The sequence below is a fragment of the Rhipicephalus sanguineus genome, chromosome 10 (assembly GCF_013339695.2).
Source record: "Rhipicephalus sanguineus isolate Rsan-2018 chromosome 10, BIME_Rsan_1.4, whole genome shotgun sequence".
Lineage (NCBI taxonomy): Eukaryota > Metazoa > Arthropoda > Arachnida > Ixodida > Ixodidae > Rhipicephalus > Rhipicephalus sanguineus.
In genome coordinates this window covers 135,399,047-135,422,980 of record NC_051185.1, presented here as the reverse complement: position 1 = coordinate 135,422,980, position 23,934 = coordinate 135,399,047, and the positions used below count along the sequence as shown (strand labels likewise).

General features: G+C 49.0%; 1 protein-coding gene across 1 annotated transcript in view; it reads left to right on the top strand.

Moving 5' to 3' along the window:
• LOC119372477 (sodium- and chloride-dependent GABA transporter 1) overlaps positions 1-23,934 on the top strand; it is a 1,056,622-nt gene that overhangs the window by 217,128 nt on the left and 815,560 nt on the right. The gene's annotated exons all lie outside the window — the stretch shown is intronic.

Below are 23,934 nucleotides of genomic sequence, written 5' to 3'. Positions count from 1 at the left end.
AAGGGGACATCACCCTGCATGAAATTCGTCATTATTATTTTAAGGCAGCTACTTCGTCAAGCTAATATACTTTGCTTTATACATGAATATACATGTTTAATGGACTTGTGCTTTTCCTGCACATTACAACGCTGTTGGGGCACTATCATGTAGCTCTCTCAATATATAGTGCAGGGGTCTGAAACACGGGGCCCGCGGACCTCTTGCTAGCGGCCTGCGGCCCGCACATGACTGTCTTCGTCCCACTTTTTTTATTTATTTATAAGTACGTTTTTGAGCAACACAATCATAACAGGCCTAAAGCATTTTTTTTTCGTGAGGCACTGCCTGCAGCCACCATGTGTTGATGCATAACCGTGACACAAAACACTATATTGCAGAATTGGCGTCCAGATTTTAGTCATTTGGAGATGGTTTCGATATGTTGGTGGAAACTTGTCGCCAAATATGTCCTTCAGAAATGACCCATATATAATATATTAAAAAGGACTTTGAAATGGCAAGGTTATCTGACATGTGGTACAACCAGGCCCGTAGCCAGTAATATTTTTCGGGGAGGGGGGGGGGGAGGCGGCACTTGCTGAAAACCTGGACTATTTGAGAAAAACACCTATATCCATCATTTATTTTTGGTAAAAACACCTACTCCACCAAAATTTCTGGGAGGGGGGCAAGTGCCCCCTCCTGGCTTGGGGCCTGGGTACAGCCTATTCCGCCCTCCCCTCCCCCCCCTCTCTCGACTCCTACCTTCGTCACTGTCCTGGCCCTTGCGGAAGTAAATTTTCGTGAATGCGGCCCGTTAGCTGAGGCGGCTTTGAGACCCCTGATATAGAGCGGAACAAGACGAACGCTCAGATGTCAACAATGCGGGCACACAAAACAGGCCGTGCATGACCATCTCGTGTCACAGGACCTCTGGGAACCTAGACGAAGCCACGGAAAAAGAATGTCTTTGTAGGGATTTTACGCAACGAGACTTTTCGTTTTAGTGGTGGGCTGGAACTTTAAAGAACGTTTCCCCACCTGGTAGCTCCGTAATCGCACTTGCGACGATATGTTTTAGATATAAATTTATTATATTACATTTATTACGGCGATTACAGAATAACATTCGGCATATAAAATAATAACGAATGCAAATAAAGCACGGAATAACGAGATGTTAATATTTGCGCCTGGTGTATTTACTTTTAGCTCGCCCATTTCAGATAAATCAAGTAGCCCCATATGCAAGAGCGAAAAGAAGATCAGTACTTGTCACTCATAAAACGTGTCCAAATAGCTTGCCCCTCATAAAAAAGAACCGTTTTATCGAGATAAAATCTAAAGCGTATATGTACGTGCAACGCATGAGGAACACACTTGAAGGGACGCTAAAGAAAAAAAAGATTATTCTATTATCAGTAAATTACTCCTAAAATACCATAATGACTACGCTCGCTGCGACAAGAGTCTTCGTAAGCGAGAAAACGCGCAAAAAGAAAATGCGGGTGCTGACGCCGTCTTGATTATCGTGCAACAAACACCGTGACGTCATAGATTTTGACGGCGTCTACTGGGATCTAAGTAGTTCCTAATCGGTAAAAATTAAGTACATTGACCTCTGAGAGGGCCATGAACTTAACATACGATCTTTCAAGAAGTTTCGTTGACCCAATGTCCCCAGAATACGACAAATACAGTTTGAAATCCGTGACGTCACGCGCGGAGATTGCAGCGCAAAATTTAAAAATGAAACTTTGCCCTTGATTTTCTCCTTAGGATGGTTAAAACCAGTTACATTCGTGTTCTCACTTTATCAGTCTTAACCGATTCATTGAATTGCTTTAGAGTCCCTTTAAGAACTGAGCAAAGTCCAAGCCCGGCCCGACCCGAGCCCGCCACCTCGAACCCGGGCCCGCCCCTAAGCCCGGAGCTTCAAACCCGAGCCAAGCCCGGCCCACGGGCCGGGCCGGGCTCGGGTTTTCAGGTAGGCCCGAGCCCGTGCAGTGCTCTAATGTGAATGTCGTCCATTACTAAAAGAAACTAAAGTGCTGTCTAGGCTCAAGGATAGGACCGCGCGAGAGATTGTGGAGGCATTTTACATTCACAAATCAGCTGACGTATGTGTGGCAAGGCCTTCGGTGAACTTGCATAAACTCGAGATTGACTATCTAACCGCCAACCTGTAATCATAACCACGTGTCTTTCCTATTTGTTTTTTTTATATGTGTAATTTCTGAAAATAAACCTTCAGTTGTTAGTCTGCGCTCGTCTCATGGTTCTTCTCTTCGTGTTCGTGTTTTTCGAGCGAAATGCAATCTGGTAACTTTTTTACAATGCTCGAGCAGTTTCAGTATCACAGGGTGTGGTCTGTTCGGCTGGCGACGCCACAATATGTGTAATCTTCCCACTGAGCGCACCTCTACTCCTAACGTGTTTTTAAGGTCAGTGAAGACCTTGTCGTTACGAGCAACTGTTGATTCGTTCTCGCTTTCTGGAATGCCGAAAACGACAATGTTGTTGCGTCCGCTTCGTTTTTCTAAATCCACAAGCCATTTTCCGAGGCACTGCACACTTTTTCGAAGCTGTCATCTTTTTTTCAACTTAGATTGAATGGCGTCCAGCGTTTCTTGTATAAATTTCCGGCCACCAAGTAATTGCTCGAGAACTTCTCAGGTACTCGGTCCGGGATGAAGCTCAATGTCACCGCACAACATCAGCAAAGACAGGACAAGATGCCGCGTGTTCATCAGGAAAGCATGTAGGCAGTTTAGGCACGTCAGCTGAATAAAACAACTATCGCTTGATTTAACTGTACCATAATCATCACCAACCTGTACTGACAACAACAGTGCGTTAGTAATGACGCCGTTGACCTGTGCCGACTAGAACGTATTCGGAGTATACTGTATCTTCTCGTACAAGATGCATTTTTTTTAGATGCGGTGTATGTTATGGCGAAGTTCAATCCGGTGGTGGTGTGCAGCGTGACCAACCTTACTGCGCATGCGCATACCCTCTCCACACATCTCCTATCCACTCCTCCACACCATTCCTCCTGTCCTCTACCCCTCTCCTCTTTCCCCTCTCCACTTTTCTCTCTCCACTGACCCCTATCCTCTCCACTTCCCCTCTCGCGTACCCCTCTCCCATGCCCCTCTCCACTCCCCCTTTCCACTCTCCGTCTGAAACGCGGGCTAGACGTGCCGAAATTCTTTCCTGCGCAACGCCGCGATGAGCACCAGCGCATGCGCGTCCCCTCCCCCTCTCTCTTCTCTCCTACGCTGCCCCCTCTCGCACGCCTGTCGATCGCGTTCCCCGCTCGCCCTGTGAGAATTAACGGCCAGGCTAGAGGAAAGACAAGACGCGCGTAGCGTTCCTCTTCCCGTTCCACGACGCGACGTCGGTAGCTTGCCCAACGAACGCCAAGGGAACGCGATCGTGCAAGTGCTCCGGCTTCGCATCGCCTCATGGTCCCCTTTAGCGGGAAATGGTGTAATTTTTTTTCATGTACCAGAAATACAGATGCTGATAAACGTCTCGCGAGACGTACCGCGACACAGATACAAGACCTTACAAGAGTATAAAATATAGTATCTCAGATACATGCATCTTCAATACTGCCGAACATTGCTTGTAGCCACGGCTCAGAACCAGCCCTATTTCTTTTTTATTGAAGAATTTGGCTATGATAGGCCGCTCGGGAGATGGAAAACCACCGACACGATCTGATCCCGAACCTGATGTCACTGTATAGTGCCTTGTCTTTCTGTACAGAAATTATTCACGAATCGTCTTGACTCTAGGTTTTAGCAATGATCAAATCTGTTACCCCAGTAAATTGAACGTTCGACCGCATACAACGATTTTCAAGGTCGTTGATTTTGTTCTTCAGCACCTACGCGACTGTTGTCACCGTTCCCACTGGACAAATCAGATAGAGCAACTGCTAATTTCTGCTCGGAATCAAGGACACGCCTTGTAAGCTTTGATACATTATTTTTTATGTCGGCGTCAATTTGAAGCATCTTGCGAACAAATTCTTGAAGTAATGCATTACTCGCTTCAACACGAAAGATAGCTCCCGCCAGCCACAAGGCCACTTCCTCTTGAGCCTTGGTCATAGGCCCAGGGTTAGGCCCTATGTCTCCTCCCTGAACAAACACATACCGCAAGTATGACACACAAGCGCAAACACTTTTCGAAACATGAGGTGGCCACAACACCGCCAAACAAAGACATCATCGCCAGGACAAGAATAGGTGTCGTATTCTCTCACCTCGCGAAGCAACAGCGGTGAGCGCTGCATCATAGTAGCAGTGTTGTGGCCTCGGGGCGTGACGACATGGGCACACTTTTGTGCTGTCTGTTGAACTGGCTCGGAACGCTCCTTTTATCTTTCTCACTTTCCTCTCACAGTGCCTTTGGATGGATGGATGAATGGATGCTATGAGCGTCCACATTATAACGGGGCGGTTACATGTGTGCCACCAGGCTCGAAAATAAAAAAATCACAGCATATCCACGGAGTGAATGATGATGACTGGGCGAAGCTGCGGAGGTTCATCGGTAAACCGTGAATCTTCCGTGAATTCTGCCCAGTACATCATCACCGACGTGAGATCGGGCGCGTTTATACTAAAGGTTCGATGAGCTATGACGACTTGCAGCTCACTTTAATTTTACATGTACGCTGTGAATTTTCATTGTTTAGAAAACCATTGCTTTAGAAAACATCTGGCGTCTTTCGTTAAGCAGCTGGCGTCTTTTCGTTTTGCTTTAGAAACATCTGGCGTTCTTTCGTTTTGCTTTTAGAAAACATCTGGCGTCTTTAGTTGGTATATTTCATCAATCAACGGCGTTTTGAATAAAAGTTTTATTGTTTAATCACGCACAGGAGAAATCTCACCAGGCACTACCTTGGAGGTAAACAATGGCTGCTAATGGGAATGAGAGACAGAAGAAGAAAGACAGACCAAGTTCTGCGTCCAATATGCGATGCTCTTCTGGCTATCACACCTCGTTCTCTGATTACGCTTTCACCGTTAACTACTATAGCTACCACAAGCGTTTGTTTAATCGTTTAACATGGGCGTTAGTCATCGGGATGGAGTTGTACCACCAATCATCAAAGTGGGTGCATCCACGTTAAACGGTGCTATAGCTGCCATACATCAATATACATTGTGCAAACTCTCTCATGTCAATGTACAGTAAACATTCAGTTACTTCTGCAAGGGCACGCTTTACTTTCGTGTTATTCCGATTCCTATGACGGAGGGATCAACCATCTTTTAACACGAAAGTGTTTTATGCCGGGGTCCACCAAGACTTCAGTGACGTATTTCCGTCACGGAAATGATGTTGAAAAAATATACACGATCAGATGGGAAAGAAAAAAATGTTCCGACAACGGGCATCGAACCCACGACCGCTCGGTCCGCAACGACAGATGCCGGGCACGCAATCCACAGCGCCACGGTCACCGACTCTAGAGGCTTTACAAACGCGCCTTTTATATCTACCACTCTCCCCGTCAGCGGGGTGGCGTTGCCCTTTGGGAGCGGTAAAGTAATTCGTAATTACTGTGGCCTCCGCGATAAGCACCTGCACCGCGTTACACGTCCGTCCCATTCGGCGCGTTTTCAATAGAAGTTCAATTTTGTCAATGCCTTTACACACCGCGAGGCGGCAACCTTAGCGCAAGCGTCGTAAGAGCGTCGACCTCGCTCATAGCATCACGCTAATCCAAACCAAAAATAGCTCTGCGACGCGGGCATGCCTCACGTGGCTGTAACAAGGCGTTCCCCGCTCAAGCGCTCGCCCCGAGAAAAATCGCGGCCGCGCTACCGGGGCTGCACGACGCGCTTTGCGTTTCCCTCTAGTCTGCCGTGTTGTTCAATCACATTTTAACATGCCGCGGGATGGCGACCAAGTTCTGCGTCCGATATGCGACGCTCTTCTGGCTATCACACCCCTTTCTCTGATTACGCTTTCACCGTTAACTACTACAGCTACCACAAGGGTTTGTTTAATCAATGAACATAGACGTTAGTCGTCGGGATGGAGATGTACCACCAATGATCAAAATGGGTACATCCGCGTTAAACGGTGCTATAGCTGCCAGACATCAATATACATTTTGCAAATTCTCTTATATCAATGTACAGTAAACATTCAGTTACTTCTGTAAGGGCACGCTTTACTTTCGTGTTATTCCGATTCCTATGACGGAGGGATCAACCACGGCCGCTAAATAAAAACGAGGTGCGGCCTGCCGAATGGGTGCGTTTTCAATGGGGGAACGCGTGACATGCAGAGTTTTGAGACGCTACCGTGGGGGCGCTGCACATCGGTAAACCGCGGCAGCTAGTAAGCGAACGCTCGGGGCGTTGGCTCGGGCGAGCGCAAGCAAACGCTTTTGCTGGAATGAGCAGCCGTACACTTGCTTACGAGGTAGAAAAGGTGCGGGTTTTTTGTTGCGTTGGTCACGGCCGCTAAATAAAAAAGAGCATTTTTATTTAGCGGCCTTGCGTTGGCTCTATCAGTGAGTGCTTAATGCGATTGGACATTTCACCATAACTGCGATGCCCAAGAACTGTCGCCGTGGTGGAGATCGGTAACTGCGAAGAAGTTGTACATTCACTTCGTTCACTTCAAGCAGTACGACTTCAAGGTAGAGTGCAAGGTGCTGCGAGCGACAGCCGTGCCGACCATATTTTCATCTTTTCCAGCTTACAAGCTAGCCGCGTCCTCATTGAAAGGTAGACCACTTGTTCGTGTTTTGCCTATTCCTTCCATATCGAACGGCAAACAATATTAACTAGACGAGTGCCAAAGCTCAAGAAAAGAAGTTGTCAATCCATTGCGTGCAGAAGTTGCTGAAACAGATATCGTGGTGAGGGGAATGACGTCAAACCCGGGAGGATTCTTTCGAATGGACGGCCGCGTACACAGCCCTGCCGTGGAAGACCGCGTTAAAACGCGAGAGTTAAAGCCCAATGAATCTCCAGTTTGGTGTGCAGCGCTGTGTGTCTTTCCGCCATTTCTGGTTTTCGTTTTTCATCTGCGCTGTTTCTTCAGGACGTGAGTACTCGCCAAAATTGCCATTTTGGTACAATATGTAGGCAAGAAGTTTGCATTTACTGTGTTTCAGCAATGTAGTTCAGTGGCAACAACTCATGTTTGAATCGGGTGTCATTTAAAAATGGCACTTATTAGTGCAATGCGGAGCAGATATACACCAGATTTAGCAAGTATATACGTGGGAGATATTGTATGTCACGCTAGTTTATTTTGAAGAGCAGAAAGTAATCACGCATCTCTAAAAAAGCACCCGCAATGAGGAAGTCGTCCACGGAGATAACAAAAGCTAGAGCATTCAAACGACTGAGGACATCAACGAAGAGCAGTGGACCACTTTTGTTTCCAGTAGAAGAAACAAAAAGAACGACTGTTCAATAAAGTTTTACATTCATCCATCTATCCTTTGGCAGCGGCGCTGTACAGCACGCTTATAGGTGTGTCTTCATGGGAGCATGTCCTTCTCGCGTATAGTAGCAATAACCGCAAAGGAAACCATACTGATACGTCATCTGGCGTGTCTTGCACATAAATAGCCGAAATGCAATCACAGGTCAACGTGAGGCGACTGTAATGACTGTAATGACCACTAAAACGAATGCACGCAGCCGGCTGGCCGCCTGTGCGAGCGGGTTTTCTTTACCGTTGTGCAGCGCTGCGGCGGTGGGAGCGAGAACTAGCGCTGTCACCGGCGCAAAAGAGCGTTCGGCAGGCCGCACCTCTTTTTTATTTAACGGCCGTGGATCAACCATGTTTTTCAATCAAGAAACTAGCTGGCAAACGCTGCCTCGTTCTAGTTCCTTGCGAGCTGGTAGTTCAGCGCTGATGGCAGAATGAGAGTTTCCATAGTCGCCGTTCGCTCTCTCTCGCCATGCGGTGAGGCGGTGGCGCCCTCTCTTGCGCTCAATCAAATGGACAGGACACGACAATGCACGCGGCGACAGCAGACGACGATGCCCGCCGACACGCCGAGACCCTAAGGTGCTTCGCCCCTAATGAAAGAAACTTCGTTGCCTGCGCAATTTGCACTGGCAACGCGCCGTTGCTACGACCATCCCGTTCGGCGCGTTTCGGATAGAAGTGTAATTTCATCAATGCTTTAACACACCGCAAGGTGGGGGCTTTAGCCCAAGCCTCGCTCATAGCATCCATTCATATCGAAGAAAAAACGTGGCTGATCCCTCCGACGTAGAAATCGACCTAACGTGAAAGTGAAACGTGTCTTCACAGAAGCAGTGCTTATTGTATAATGATATATGAGAGCTTGAACAATTTCTATTAGTGTTTCGCAGCTATTGCATCGTTTGACGACGATGCACCCACGTTGACGCCTAGTGCCATATCTCCAACACATCGACTAACGCATGTGATCATGCTTTAACCATTGCACTAGCTGAAGTCTTTAACATATACCTGGACACAGCGTATCATGCATCCCGCGCAAAGATGGCATCAAGAAGCACCTAATAAACACTGTACTCGATATCCACTTCATCAAAGCGTCGTTAATTAGGGAGAGAAAGGTCACGGTGTGCTCTCCCGAGTAACAGGGTAACCTAGACCTTTGTTCATGCATACACTACCACACTGCACTTCAGCAACACGGGAGGCAGAGGTTGTAAGCTTGAGCCGCGAGCACGCGCAGTCGTTTAATGCCACGCTGGCCTCTGCTTCGCTCCACAAAAGCACATTCGCGCGTCGACATCGTTACTTTTCTGCAGCCCTTACTGCAGCAGTCTTATGAGCAGGTGATATCGCCTCGCCAACAGAGAGCACCGTGCGAGAGAGAATGTGTGTTAGATATAAGGCGCGTGTTGGGGGTGGCGTGCGTCTGCTTTGGTAGCTTTGTCGGCAGAGTATCGGGCGCTTTTCTTCTATTTCATCAACCACATATACGTGACGTCATGAAAGTATTGCTGGACCCGGGCATAAAGCAATTTCGTGTTAAAATAGCTCTCCGACGCTATTCTGGCAGTCGCACTGCGCGGCTCGCTCACCCTGGGAGAATTAACGGCCAGGCTAGAGGGAAGAAACGACGCTTTGAAGGAGTGCATATCGAGAATCGGTGTTTACTACGTGCTTATAGCTCTCCGACGCTATTTTGGCAGTCGCACCGCGCGGCTCGCTCACCCTGGGAGAATTAACGGCCAGGCTAGAGGGAAGACACGATGCTTTGAAGGAGTGCATATCGAGAATCGGTGTTTACTATGTCCTTATAGCTCTCCGACGCTATTCTGGCAGTCGCACCGCGCGGCTCGCTCGCCCTGTGAGAATTAACGGCCAGGCTAGAGGGAACACACGCCGCTTTCAAGGGGTGCATATGGAGTATCCGTGTTTACTATGTCCTTATACCTTGCCGACGCTCGCCTGGCTATCGCCCCGCGTTCCCCGCTTGCCTTGTAAGAGTTAACGGCCAGGCTAGAGGGAAGACACGACGCTTTGAAGGAGTGCATATCGAGAATCGGTGTTTACTATGTCCTATAGTTCTCCGACGCTCGCCTGACTGTCGCCCCGCGTTTCGCCCTCGCCCTGGGCACTCTTCTGTAGCGGACGCGCAAGCCTGGACCAGGTTCGTTACATAGAGCTTTGCTTCGTCTCTTCTCGTAGGCGGGCTCGGTGGACCCTACCTTTGGTTAGCAGATAGCGCAGCGGCCACGTGTCTATTCTTGCGGTGAGGCTTTCTCTGCCCGCAAGCCATGACATCGGTATTATTTTTACGGCTCGTGTATAGAGAAGCCCCTGCAGTATTGCAACATCCGTAGAGCGGGGCAGGCACTTTTCGAAAGAAAACGAGACCAAGCTAGCCTGCTCTCGCGTTCTTTACTTCCCCGTCTGTTCGAGCAAGTAATCATGCCTTATTACGCCAGATACCAACTGGCCGCCTTAACTGCTCGCCCGAAGAGTGTTAAGGCGGCCAGTTTACGGCTATTTACGAAGAGTCTGCGGTGATTTTCCGTGGTATGTCGGAGAGACGACGAATCCGGCTCTGTGTTGCGTTGCGCTGTGGAGGAGCGTCGCGTTGTCTACTGACCACAGTCTTAGGTTAAGCTTTGCACAATCCCGTCTCTACAGTTTCACAATTGTTATGTGTCGCTGAGAGGCCAGTTATGATGTGTTCTCTCTGGCTAGCAGACCCGATGTCCCGATCTAAAATATATCAACTTCTCGACGTTGAATAAATGCTCGTTATAGCGTACAGAACAGCCGCATTGATTCGAAAAGGCCAATACGAATGTTTCATACACAATAAACCCCTTGAGGACTTCCAGCGAGTTTTCTGAACGCCAACCTGGAGTGGCAGCAGTTGTTTTACTTTTTTGCGTCTGGTAGCAATTTCCTGTTGAAATCGATACTCGAGTGTTCTAGCAGCTGCCCGATGTGAGCCATTCAACTCTCGTAGAGGTACCTTTTTATAAGGGGAATGTGTTACTTATACTGACCTACCGTTGTTATTGCCGATGAGAGCAACGAGATCGAGCCGTTGATCTCGTTGCTCTCATCTTTACCTTTTGTCGCGCCGTTCTGATATACGTACATCACGCATCTTTTGATGGCGGTGTACTTTTCGAAAGTCTCAAGACGCGAATAGCTGGATGAGCGAACCGGAGGCCCAACTGTTGCATTACGACGTCATGGTAGAAGACTTCAGTAAATGCAGCTGCGTGAATATTTGTGAGAGCGACTCCTATGGAGGTTCGTTGTGGTCACGTTAGTGTCGTCGGACGTCGTGTTCTCGATGCCATAATTTCAGGAATGAACAAGTAAGACAGTCTAGAGCATGTTTATCAGAACAGCAATATGAAGCGAAAAAGAAGAAGCGTTATTCGCCAAGAGCAGTCCGAAAAATCCTGTCTGTTTTTCGTCGAAGTGTCTGAATCTGTGACATTCTGCTACTTGCTTTTCAGCTCCCTTTCATTGCTCTCTTATCGCTACTCGTCTCACGGAGTCGACATCGTTCTTCTACACTGACCCGGTGCAGCGAATGTAAAACTCCGCCTGTCGCACGCAGCAATGCCTTCAAGGTAAATGTAAATGGTAGCGAAGCTTCCATAGAAGCCCATACGTACAGAAAATGCCGGCTCATCAGCTGCTCATGGGGCTTAGCGCCATCTGTGTGAGGAGGGAACACTTCCGGCGGAACAAAAAATAAAGCGGATGTGATGCAATATCCGGTAAAAAGTGACGTCATTTTGTTGTCACTAGCGCCAAATTTGACCTCAAAATATTTTTCTTAGGCCCCTTATCGCTAAGGGCTTGCGCTACGGCGAGCCGGCAACCCCTTGACGAGTTCATTGAAGCCATAGCGCTGATAAGACAGGGACCACAGAAAGAGGACAGGACGTGCACGTCCTGTCCTCTTTCTGTGGTCCCTGTCTTATAAGCGCTATGGCTTCAGTGAACGTAACAAACCAACTAGCCCAAAAGTCTGTCCCCTTGGCGAGTGCGCTTGAAGCCAACGCTAGCTAAACTAATATCGATCCGTGACTAAACAGCGGTGTTTAAGTGTACCGCCGTTCAATTCGCCTTGGCTTTACTAGGAAACCTTAGTCTTGGAGCTTTTATTCTGCGTTGGTGTCATCTTTCATAGGGTGAATAAAGTAGGCAGCAGCGTACCTCTCATGTTTGCAACGTTGCTCATGTTTTTCGCACATGCGCAGGGGACTTAAAGAGCGCATTGCATGTGTGCTTCAGTTCTAATGAGAAGAAATGACTCCTGGTCACGCCAAAATAATGATATTTCAGTTTTATTCAATGGTCACAAAAACGCAATTTTATCACACCCTACACAATGCGCAACAAATGTTGTAATAAGTAAAAAAGTGCGTACACTACATGCACTATGTTTTGCCTTAGGTTCCCATAAATTAACCTTACGTGTAACGTATCAAGACACGCGAATTGTAGCGCGACAGATAACTTAGCGATCTGCTCACCGATAGCGGGAAATAAATTAGGCACTGCGTGTTCACGAAGGAAACCGGGCAGCAGGAATACTGATCCATAAAAATCCAGCAAGCACACTACTCCGAACCGTTTCCCCGGTGTCTTATGTAGAACAGAAGGCTCGCCAGGCATACGCGTGTGGCTATTGCATCCTTGGAACACCACATCGTTTCCGCGAGTACCGAGGAAAGCGTTAGGCGTGAAATGTTAGCCGCGTCGTGCCGTTGCCCGTTGAACACCGCAGCCAACACGTTCACCAACGATGAAACGCACCTCGCAACTTCGCCAACACCAAAATCAATTTCTCACCACAATAATTCACATAACGCATGCAAGTGCGAAACACCAGAACACGTGAGGGGGCCTGTCGTTGCAGACGAGTTTACAAGCGCGCCTTTCGATGCACCGCAAGGGCTGCACTGAATAACAATGACGTGCGCCTCTCTTCAGGGGGCGCTAAGAAAAAGGTTTTTCGTAATAATTAAACACTATCCTACATTCTTCGCACATTGCACCTACATAATATTGTTCACGAAATAAATGTAATTTGTAAAACATCAAGATTGCTTCGCCCTTGAATAAAACTTGGTTTTTCGCTATTAGTGTTTGTTCCCTCCAAACATAGTCGCGCTTCAATCGCAGCACCCATAATTCTCCTTGCTGGTGTCGTTGGCAATATATTCTGAACCGCTTTTCGCCCGAAGCTTCGCGACCTATTTGGATCGACCTTGATGCCTTCACCTGACGTCGTGGCATTCGTTGTGCTAGCGATATGGGAAACTACTTTCCTTTGCCCTCACTCATGTGCGGTGGAACGTAGCTTATATTGACGCGTATTCCTTGAGCTACGACATTTCGACCATCGACACCTTCTATCTGGATGTGACGCCATAGGAGCCAGCCTGCCTCCTTTCAGTGCCTATTCGGACGCACTTATTTCGCCGTCGGCTTGGGTTCCCGAAATCTTTACGTGGGTATAACCGGAGCGTCTAAAGTACGGGCCACAACCCGAGATACAGTGCGGGTGAAGATCGAAGAAGCAAAAGAGCCTAAACTTTAGTTTCCAGAACGAAATACAGTCAAAATTCGTTCCGACGAAGCCCGATTTTTGAATGACCCGATCTAACGAAGAAATTTCCATTCCCCTACAGGTACCCGTATGGTTCAGTGTTGTCATCAACTCGAATTAACGAAGTTTCATGTCACTGAACTCGATTTCACCAAGTTTTCCCAGAAATGAATAAGCGAAAATGCAGTGATTTCTTTGCCATTTTACGCAGACGGTTTTTCTTCGGGTCGACGTGCGCTGTAACGCTATCGCGTTAAACCATTTCGCCGCTCTAACCACGAGCTTTATTTCGACGAGGCTGCACGCCGCGCCCGTACGAGGAAAAACGGACAGTCGGTGGCATAGTTTGTTGTGCCTAGAACTACTCCCACAAAAACGCGATGTCGCTCTCGTAATTCAGTGGTTTACGCGAAAGGTTGCACTGATCGGAACTTCCCTGTTCTGGCTGCTCCTTCCGTAGCGGTGGCTCGTCGCACCTCAGCTCGCCTGTATCGGCCGCACATGGGATGATCGGGCTGCCCTCGCGGATTTTTCACACGCGCAGGCGTGTGTTAGTGGCGAATAAAATGCCGCAGTGGCTTTCGGCATACGCTACGTTACAATTTTAAATTTCCAAGGACCGACAAATTCCATTCTCTGTTTTCCGAACTTCCTGATCTACAGTCAAATACCCCCTCAGCGAACGTCGGTTAAACGAACTATTCAGTTGTACGAATTTTTTGTACAAATGGCGCCACGGAAGCGCCATTGAGCTCACAGTTAACTCACTTCAGTTTCACGAATTTCAGTGCAAAGCGCATTTCAGTTCTACGAACATTCCATGTGGCACCATCCAATGCCTCCCCGGTCACTACTTCAGCAAGCACAACGGCACTTCTTGTAGCACACCGTCAGCTCCGCCACCGGACCTAATAGCGGAGGCCACGGCTTTACGTTGACAAGGGCGCTTCATTACCACGCGACCAAAAGTGGGCCTCAGCTGGCCTTGAACTCTACAGGCTGCCTAGATATTTTCGAAGGCATCCGGATTCATAGCCGCAGCCACAGCCTTAGCGCTGAAACCGCAGGCTGATTATCGTAGTGTCAAGCGGCAGCGCATGTCTCTGGACGGAAGACTACAACTTTTGCGTAGAAGCACGGATGCTGTTGGAGAAACTCAAGCCACTTTCTGCCCAGCAGGCTGCTGTGCCGGAGAAGGTTCTTGAGAGCTTGGACAGCGTAACTCAATTCGGGACCACTGTAGTCTTAAGAAAGCACAGGTGCAGCAAAAGATTACTACATTTTTTCACAAGATCCTCAATATATAGGTATAAGGTCACATGCAAATGGGAGCATGTCAAATTAATGGATTGAACTTACGCTTAAACACCTGGCGTCTCCTTCAGCTTGTCATAACAACCTACAACACAGTGCTTCAGTTCACCGAATGTTCACTGCTTTCACTTTAAGAAACTTTTTTTCCTGAGGTCGCTTCAAGATCGTTCAAGCCAAGTTTCACGTTATTTCGAGCGCGCTGATCACTTCGTTAAATCGACTTCAAACTGTATACGATAACCCGCAGAAGCAAAAATATCGAGCTTTTCTTCAGAGTGGGTTGTGTCGAGTGTTTTGTTTTTGACTTTTCTCATTTCCTTGCTTTGCCTGTGCATATGTTTCTTTTCTGCATTCAGTGAAGCCATAGCGCTGAAAACACAGGGACCCAGGTAGAGGACAGGACGCGCGCTACGCCCAACTCTGTCACAACGCGTCCTGTCCTCTTGCTTGGTCCCTCTGTTCTCAGAGCTATGGCTTCACTGAATGTACCAAAGCACATAGCCCAAATGTTTGTGCTCTTGTTTGCTGCGTTTCCCCCGAGTTTGTTTGCTTGATGGAGAGAAGGCTAAAAAAAGAACCAAATTACGACGCTTGTGAAGTGGTACCATATTTTTCGTTTTGCCTAATTCTATGTAATGCTGGTACTACCAAGTGGCAAGCATTTCTAATACGTTTCACCGCTAAAAACGCGTCAACAGCCTTCCCTTGTCTCGCTACAGGAAACACCACCGTCAGCAATGGGCGCATCTTGAATATATATCAGGGCTACTCGCGACAGGCTGTTGTGACGGACTAGCTAGTCCATTGCCTGTATCGTCACGTAAGCGCCTCATTGTCCAGGTAGAGACGAGACGCAATTAGGCTGACGTAGAGGGGGCTCTCACAGCAAAACGGCCTGCTTAAAGCGGTTCATCCAATAATAAAGCTGCCGGGTGCACCGGCTTATGTCATCATGTGGAGGGTCTCGATGGCATGGATGCTTTCTGAAGGTGGTGGTGGAGACCGCCGGGCTTGCGGGCTGCCGGTATTTGTGTTAATGTAGGAAACTGGGCGATTCGGAATATACTCGTGCAACCACGAGGACACTTGTTTCAGTTGCCGCCGCCCTTTGGATCGCGCTGCAGAGATAACGTTGCGCAGGAGCACATTCCGCGGTGGCAGGGCTTCTTTTCCCTCCGCCCCAGGTTCCCACGGCCATCCGGTCCCACCGCTCTTAACAGTCGATCAGGGGCCGGAAGGGCAGCCAGCGTGTGGCGGGTCATTGCCCGGCCTCGCAGCCCATCTGGCCTGTCCTTCACGCCTTTTGTTCCTGCATTTCGCTCACATTGGTGGCCTACAGATGTGAGGCCACTGTTACGGATTTCTGGGTGTAAAAAAATATCCACTCAATTATAGAGAGTGTCTTTTTTAGACAAATCAGATTTTTCAAATAAAAATTGTATGACAATCACGCTCCTGTCCTTTCGCACCCTAACTGTATGTCAAGAAAGAAATATTCGATTCAATTCAATTCCATCTTACAAATACAGATAGAGGGCTTGTAGGTAAAAGCTGTTTAAAGGCAGCTTGACCAGCCTACAAGCCTAAGGTACAGCAGATAGGCAGTTGTAGAAAACATATTAAATAGAAACGTAAGGATTACATAATTAGACAAGGATCAGCGGAGATATGCGAATCAACACTACGTGTGTGCATAACCCTTTGCGGCACGGCGTCCTCGTTTGAGGACGCGAACTTCGGAGGCGCGTCCCACGCCGCGTGTTTCTTCAAATGGCCTGAAACTCAGTGTGCACATTCGTGCACGCTTCCTGATTGGACAACTAGCGGTCATTTAACTACACTGCCCTGCGTATTGCTGCAGAGGATCACTTTGCTGGAGACACTACCATTTTAGACGATCGTTCGACGTGCCGCGTTCCAGGACCAACGTCAAGAGTATTTTTTTTCTCCGCTCGAAACAAATACAACCAAAAAAGAAAGTGTACATGGTTTTCGGGCCTAATAGTTGATTCTTTTTATGCAAGTACTGAAGCTGACTGATGGCAGAATAATTAGATAATTAGTAACACGCTAATAACGATTAATTACTGAAACTCACAAAAAACAACACATTTCTTCGTTTTCTTTCTTGATATGTAATACTGAGTGCCTTCGAATCATGCCATGCGTTTTTGACGCATTTGCAGACAGTGCATCATAATGCGTGTCTGAAGGGGATAAGGAAACTTAAACTGAAGCCATGTCATCTAAATACTTAGCGTAAAGTTCTTTGCGAGTACAGATAAACAAATCGAAATCAGTAAGAGCGTAACTATTCAGCATACTTTGCCGCAACTAAGATGACATTTACGAGACTAATTATTAAAAAGTGAAAAACACGTTAATTAACTTTTAAGTTATAGACATGCGGGTAGTTAATTATATTAGAAAGTTGTTGTGCGTGCCAATTTATGGCATACACATTTTTTATTGACTAAAGCTACACGAGCTTCGAGATATTCATCAGCGAATTTTAAGGGCGTTAATGAAACTAATCGCGCCTCTCTGTTACGTAAGACAAAGCTACACGTGACAAGGAAGTGACGAAATTTGAATCAATTCGCGCCGAAGCAGAATCTCGGCAGCTTAATTGGCGAACCTTCTAAAATACACAAGTACACAGCTTGTTCGTCGGGTGCGGCGCTTATCTGTCTCTTTCTTAAACCATAAACAGAAGCGAAAAAGTCCAGGATCCCTTCCCAAATGGCGGGAATGCGGGGCAAGCCAAGGTGGGCGTGTTGCTTTCCTTTCTCTCTCCCTTTCTCTCGAGGTAGCGGCCTTCACTGGAACGCTGTTTTCTGGCGGAATCGGCGTGGCGCCTTTCACGTTCTCTCCAGCGTTGTTTAACCTGCAGAACGGCCCAACGAAAGGACCATCACGCGATCATGGAAACGTGGTTTAGGAATTCGATTCTCTCGATGTCTTAATTTTTGCGGAAATGTACAATTCCTGATATTGACCTTACGCGTTGTCCAGCAGATTTCTTTTAGTCTGCCAGCACGAAATATTGCACCGAAGTGCACTGCTTCCCACTTGTTTCTTGCATCGTCGGCAAAACGCATTCATATGATGAATAAGTTCAGCTCACATGGCGCAAGCATGATGTGACCCAGATAGAAAAGCATGGCTTGTTCTATAGAAGTAGAAAACAGAAAAGAATGTGCGCCTTCATGGTTGGCTAGGATAGAACCCCCCATTGTTATTCAAGCAGTAATTCACAGAACATGTGTGCGAGCAATTCTTGTTCTGTCTTGTAACGTAATTCTGTTGTCGTCGCATGTTTGACGTACAACCGGAAATAAAGCGAAAATTGGCCACCATCCCGCCCTGCCAGCGTGAATGTCCAGCGAATTTGTATCAAACAGTACACATGCTGATGAGGGGTATGTTTTATTATTACTTTAGAGTGATGGTAGCGGTAATCGCTCTGTGGTCGCTGTGGTAGACCCTCACTGGTTCCGCGACCATTTTCAGCAAGACGAATTTGTTCCTTTCGTCGGGCATTCTACTTACGCTGCTCTTCCGGTGCCCCTAATTTCCGTGGTATACCCACGGCACTCTTAGAATCACCTGAATGAGCTGCTAGACGGATAATGAGAGACCTGAGTTGGGCTAGTTGGTGCGTGTTAACTGCAGACATGACTGAATAGCTCAATAAAAACCACAGACAAGGTTGCATAAATAATGCATATTCTTAGAAAGAAATCTGCGCATGGAACCGTTTGGCTAGGTGCGGCACGTGTGGGTTGCGTAAGCATGGGACGTGTTAAAGTTAGTGACGTTTTGGGGGGGGGGAGGGGTGCTTGAGTGATTTTTGGCGTGTTGCGCATCCTCCTGCGCAGCTTGTGATTTCCTCTTTTTCTGTCAATAAATGCTCAGTTGAAGTTTGCGCTCCGTCCTGTCTGTCGCCTCTACCTCGTCCGTGCTAGACGGGTCTCTCTTTTATATATGACACCAGGGAACACACGCGGGGAGATGGGCGGCCGTTCGACGTCATCATGTGAAGTGCAATGCAAAGCAGCTGCAACCTAATCTTTACCGGGAACTCACTCGTGGGAGGGTGTTCCCATTGTTCATAGGCGCATATCATCCATCATGCGGTTTTGATGCTTGTTTTGCGATTTTCTTTATTGAAACGAATATTGAGCTCTGTGCTGTATGCCTGAGTGCAAAAAATGATACGCCGTTTGCGATCACTTGTTAAAGCGGCCTAAAGATACACAGAGTTCAAACTTTAGTCAAGGCGTTGCAGTTGTGCACGAGTGTACAGTGAACGCGTTCGTCGGCTCGCCTGTCCACCTCTCCGAATGCCCTTCCTCAGCGTCCTGGGTGAAAACGCAAAGAGCGCGCGCGTCTGCTAGCAAAGGAGCACGCGAGCGCGAGCGTCTGTTGGTGCTTTAGGGGCCCTTTAACCTGGTCTCCTGTGTTTACGTCACGAAATTTTCCGACCAACGAGAGAGAGAGAAAACTTTTATTAGGAGTATTGAGAACTGTCGGGTGGGGCTCTCAGTCCAGAGCTCCAACAGCCGCTGCCGCGTCTCGTGCCCGACGGACCAACGCCCGCTGCCCACTCGGGCTTCCGTCACGCAGCATGGCCTCCCAGTCTTGCAGGGTTGTAATAGGAGTGGAGATGGGAGTGCGCCTGGCTGGTGGACGCTGCCATTCCAGCGTTACGTGAAATAACGTCGGTACCGCACCGCAGTCAGGGCATTTGTCAGGGTAGGAAGTTGGATGGAGGATGTGGAGGAAGTGTAGGTCGGGGAAAGTGTTGGCCTGCAGTTGCCGCATCGCGGTCGCATCCTCTCGGGTCAGCGTATGGTGTGGTGGAGGGTACCGTAGGCGTTTTCGCCTATAGTAATCCAGAGTGTCTCGATATCCTAGAAGTTCCGTGTTCGCGTCCCGCTCATCTGGGTTGGACAGCTCTTCCTCCGGTTCCCAGTTAGTGAGCGCTCGGGTAGCTGCATGTGCGCAGTCATGACCGTGGAGAGAGGCATGCCCAGGGGTCCAGACAAGTCGGAACCTATGTGGTGTGTGGAATGCAGTGTTCAAAATGCGGTGTGTGTGTTGTGAGACGATACCACATGTGAAGGCTCGACAGGCGTCCTGTGAATCCGTAAAAATTAGAATGACATCTGCATGAGGAATGTTTACAGCAGCGTGGGCAATCGCCAGAGCGATGGCGCACTGTTCGCCCTCAGATATTTTCTTGCTAGGTACGCTAATTGAGGCTACTATGTCGTGGTCATTGTTCACCAGTGCTCCGACTGTGAAATCGCGGAAGCGGTGTCTAGCGGCGACAGAGTATAAAACAGTGTTTGGGGGAGACTGATCGATGAGGCGTGTGAGATTTTTCACCCTTGCCCGCCTACGCCCAGCGTTGCGCTCAGGGTGCATGTTACGTGGCAGCGGAGCGATTGTAATTCGTGCTCGGAGGTCACTGGGTAGCTCTTTTAGATGCGAAGTATCTTATGGCGGAGTTCAATACGGTGGTTATGGTGGTGGTGGTGTGCGGCGTGACCACCATTACTGCGCATGCGAATACCCTCTCCACTCACCCACTCCACTCCTCTCCACTTCTCCTCTCCCCTCCCCCTCTCCACTTCCCCTTTCCACTCTTCCTCTAAAACGCGGGCTAGACATGCCGAAATTCTCTCCTGCGCAACGCCGCGGTGAGCACCAGCGCATGCGCGTCCCCTCCCCCTCTCTCTCCTCTCCTACGCTGCCCCCCTCTCGCACGCCTGCCGACCGCGATTGCAGCACGCCCTGTGAGAATTAACGGCCATGCTAGAGGGAAGACAAGACGCGCGTAGCGTTCCTCTTCGCGTTCCACGACGCGAGGTCGGTAGCATGCCCAAAGAACGCCAACGGAACGCGATCGTGCAAGTGCTCCGGCTTCGCATCACCTGATGGTCCCCTTTAGCGGGAAATGGTGTAATTTTTTCTGCTACATTGTATCTGCATTGGTTCGGAGGATATCCTATACTGATGAGTAGCCGCTCTCCCACTTGGGTGTTGCGGAGTCTTCGTATCTGACTGTTACGCTCTGCTTCGATTAATTCCTTTACGTTGTTGTGCACTCCCATGGCTGGGAGACGCTCGGTGCATGCGTACGTGGGTAGTCCAAGCGCTGCCTTGACGGCTCTGCGGAGAATAACCTCTAGTCTTCTCTCCTGTGCGAGCGTTAGGGTCTGATAAGGTACGTGGTAGGTGACGCGCTTTACTATGCAGGCGTTGACTATGCGCAAAATGTCTTGCTCCTGAAGTCCATGTCTTCGGTTTGCGATGCGACGGATCATATGCGTGATTTGAGAAACTTGTTGTTCTAATATTTTCATGGTGTATGTCGCCTTGAGATCAGCTTGAATATAGAGGCCAAGGACGCGGAGTTTCTTTACGCAGGGAACTACATGGTCTTCTAACATGACTGTGATTTGAGGGCTGTTGTCGGGATTTCGCTGGGGACGACGAATGAGCAGTAGTTCCGAATTTTCTGCAGAACAAGTTAGACCACCAGCTCGAGCGTAATCCTGAACCACATTTACTGCTTCTTGGAGCGCGTCTTGTATTTGTCCGTCTGAGCCTTTAGTCACCCAAATAGTGAGGTCGTCCGCGTAAAAAGCATGTCGCAGACTTGGAATGGCCAGTAGAGGCGGCAATTTAGCCATGGCGATGTTAAAGAGTGTCGGGGACAGCACCGAACTTTGTGGCGTGCCTTGACCCGCTAGCTTGATGATGTCACTGCGAAGCGAGCCTAGTCCTATGGTTGCCGTCCTGTCTGTGAGAAAGGCCTTCACATAGTCATAAACTCGTCGTCCACACCGGGTCGATGCGGGATTCTCTAGTATTAGAGCGTGCGACACATTATCAAATGCACCACCGATGTGCAGGGCAAGCAGAGCTCTAGTTTGCGCAGAACTGAGGCTGTCCATTACTTCCTCTTTTATTTGGAGAAGTATGTCTTGCGTGGACAGATGGGCCCGGTACCCAAACAATGTGTCAGGAAAAAATCCCTGGGCCTCAAGGTATGGTTGGAGTCTTTGGAGGACAACATGCTCCATTAATTTTCCAACACAAGACGTTAGCGAAATTGGTCGCAGCTTTTCGAGTTCAAGGGCTTTACCGGGTTTAGGTATTAGTGTTATTTCGGCATGTCTCCATTCCTGAGGTAACGTTCCGGATTTCCAATGAGTGTTATAGAATTATGTGAGCTGTTGTAGGTCTTCGTCATCGAGGTTCCGAAGGAGGAAGTATTGAATTTTGTCTTTCCCTGGTGCTGTGTCGGGCTTGATATTCAGAAGAGCAGCGCGAACTTCATGCACAGTGATATCCGCATCCAGTGGCGTTGATTCTGCATATGGGTAGTTTTCATATTTTGGCTGAGGGCCTGTAGCAATGTACCTGTCTTGAAGCTTCTGTAGGATGCTGTTGTCATCCCCATCCTGCTTCTGTAGGAGTGTTTGCATGGTATTGCTCGTGTAGGACTTGGTACTTTTCGGGTCAATGAAGAGCATTGCCGGACCTTAAACCGCCAGCAGTGGTACGACATCTGCAACGCAGTCAACGGGCAGCTGCACAATGGCAGTACGTGGCGTCTCCTCCGTCATCTCTTGGGGGAAACGCAGAGCAAGTCGGCCCAGCGTTCCAACTTGCAGCGCCTTTTGCACAAGGAACGGGCTACCGCGACTGATCGACAGATCGTGACACGCCTGCTGGACAAGTACTTCCCTCGACGAGCCGATGTTCAGCACGGCGATTACACTGGTGAGCCAAATGCGACGCTGGATGAAGAATTTCATGAATCAGAGATCCGCGCAGCGCTCCACCACCTTAATGGCAAATCAGCACCTGGTCCCGACAAGGTCACAAATAAGACTCTACGAAACCTCGATGATGTATCGATCAGCGCTCTTACGACATACATCAACAACTGCTGGCGAGAGGGTCGCCTCCCAGAGGCCTGGAAACGATCTAAGGCAGTGCTGATACCGAAGCCAGGCAAGCCGTCTAGCCTCGATCACCTGCGGCCCGTTTCGCTCACATCCTGCGTTGGCAAGGTGATGGAGCACGCGTTCCTCACCCGTATCAACAGCCACCTCGAGGACACTGGAGCCACCCGCCCACTATGGCAGGCTTCCGATCCCACCTCTCCACACAAGATATCATGCTTCAGCTCTACCATCAGATCATCAACGACCCAACTAGTGGCACCCGAGCCATCCTCGGCCTGGACCTGGAAAAGGCGTTCGACAATGTAGCACATGCAGCAATCTTGCGCCGAATTAACAAGCTCAACCTTGGCGAGCGAAGCTACAACTACATCAGAGACTTCCTGTCGCGCCGCACAGTCACCCTCACAGTTGACACCATGACATCCGACGAACATACCCTAGGAAGCGCCGGCACTCCTCAAGGGTCGGTAATATCCCCGCTCCTTTTCAACCTCGTGATGATGGGTCTCCCGGTCCGCCTTGGCGAGATTGACGGCCTCCATCACGCCTTGTATGCAGACGACATCACCCTGTGGGTCGACAAGGGAAGTGACGGGCAGATAGAATGTACCTTACAAGCAGCAGTCTCTGCAGTAGAGGACTACCTCCGAGACACGGGCCTCCGAATATCGCCACTCAAATCGGAGCTGCTAATCTAACGCCCGCGCCGCCGGTCCAGGCCTACCGGTGAACCGCGCCAATGTGAATTAATACAGTTATATACGCAGGACGGCTCCTGCATTCCCCAAGTTCCGAAGATACGGGTCCTCGGCATGCATATAGCAGCCAACGGGTCAAACGGCGAAACTATCCGCAAGATTGAAGGCAAGGTTGCAGCGGCCACCCGTCTTATCAAACGAATTACAAACAAGCACACGGGGATGAAGGAGGACAGCGTCATGCGCCTCATACACTCATTCGTAATCAGTCATGTTACTTATGTGGCTGCCTTCCACAACTGGACTGTCACTGAAAGGGAGAAACTCAATACCCTTATACGCAAGACATACAAGATCGCCCTCGGCCTGCCGGAGTCCACGAGTACCACTCGTCTGCTACAGCTGGGGGTGTACAACACGCTTGAGGAAATAGCGGATGCGCAAAGAGTCTCGCAACTCGAACGCATGTCCCTGACAGCCACGGGTCGGTACATCCTGCAGAAGCTCGGCCTGAATTACCACGTCCAACACGGTCAGAAACAAGCCATTCCACACGACATCGGCGATACGCTAATAGTTGCCCCTCTTCCTCGAAATATGCACCCCGAACATAACGGGGGCCGACGCCAGGCTCGTGCAAAGACACTGCTGCGCTCCTTCGGTGGGGAGAGGACTGCGCGATTCGTGGATGCGGCAGAATACGCAAACAAACACCGGTTCACGGCGGTAGTCGTAGACGTTAATTCCCGGCTTACGCACGCGTGTAGTGTCAGCACGAAATACCCAGACACAGCGGAAGAGGTTGCGATTGCGCTTGCGCTTACCGACCCCATCTGCGAAGCTGTTCTTAGCGACT